Source organism: Cervus elaphus, chromosome 12 (genome assembly GCF_910594005.1).
Source record: "Cervus elaphus chromosome 12, mCerEla1.1, whole genome shotgun sequence".
NCBI lineage: Eukaryota > Metazoa > Chordata > Mammalia > Artiodactyla > Cervidae > Cervus > Cervus elaphus.
Genome location: NC_057826.1, coordinates 78,510,297 through 78,511,490, shown reverse-complemented (window position 1 = coordinate 78,511,490; position 1,194 = coordinate 78,510,297).

The following is a 1,194-nucleotide window of genomic DNA, read 5'->3' as shown; positions in this document are numbered from 1 at the left end:
AGCACACACACGTCCCTCCCCTAGCTGCTGCCTTTGCCCCTTTCAGTTCCTCTGGCTTCTCAGCGCTATGCCTCTTCCATTCCATCAGAATATCTGTTCTTGCCCCTAAGGAGGAAGGTGACTCCTGGCCAAGCAGATTCCTGAGGAACAGCCCTTCTCCCCTGTGCCCCTGTGACATAGCACAGCACACAAGCACACATATGCTGACAGATTCCATGCTGACAGAATCTGCCATGCCCGTGCCCGGCTACGTGGGGGTTCACACTGGAAGGGACACCAAACAGACATGGTTAGAATCTGCTTGTATAGGAAAAAAATGTCAGACAGGCCCTGGTTTTGGACTACCAAGCTGGGAGCTTGAGCACATCTTATCTGGGCCTCAGTTTCCACATCTGTAAAATGGGGGCAATGTCAGTGCCTGTGTCCTTGAGTGTTGCGAGGACCTCAGCAGGCATTAGTTTCCCACCACCTCCCTTTAGCTGGAAGACGAAGTGGGGATACAGAGTAAAGAGAGGACTGGGAAGTCCGTCAGATTGTGGGGAGATGGGGGCTGGTGGGGGGGAGGAGCAACACAGCTGCCAGATTGTGTGTGGGGGTCACTCTGCTCAGTCCCCGCTCCTCTAGAGAGCTCAGCTCCTCTTAGGGCTTCCCATCTCTTTTCCATACCGGGGACCCAGCGCCTGGCTGGCAGCCTTGGAGGCATAGGCCCAGATGGTGGCAGGAACCCCCAGGAGGGAGGCGATGCCAAGGGTGTCCGTGGCTCCCCCTGGAAACATGTGGGATGCTGTGGTGGGCAGAGTGTAGCCTGCGTTCTGTGTTTGCCCCCAGTCCAGTCTCCCGAGAGCCCGCTTCCCTGGGTTTTGCCCAAACCTCCTTGCAGATTCCCCTTGGCTCCCTCCTGGCTGCTCTCACTCACATGCGCTGCTTTCGAATAAAGGAACTTGGAACCATAGAAACTGGGTCAGGCCCAATGGACAAAGCAGGGTAGGGCCAGTGAAGGCAGTGTCTGCAGGTCTCTCGGGAGCCACGGGGCCTCTGGTCTCCCCTCACCCAGCCTGACCTGATGGTTCCCTCAGCTGGGGCCGGGTGGGGTCCCCAGCCACCTCACTGGGCTGGATCCCTCAGACCCAAGGCACGTCAGAAGCACGGGACTTGCGGCCTCCACCCTGCAATTCTCCCTGCTTGCGAAGCCTC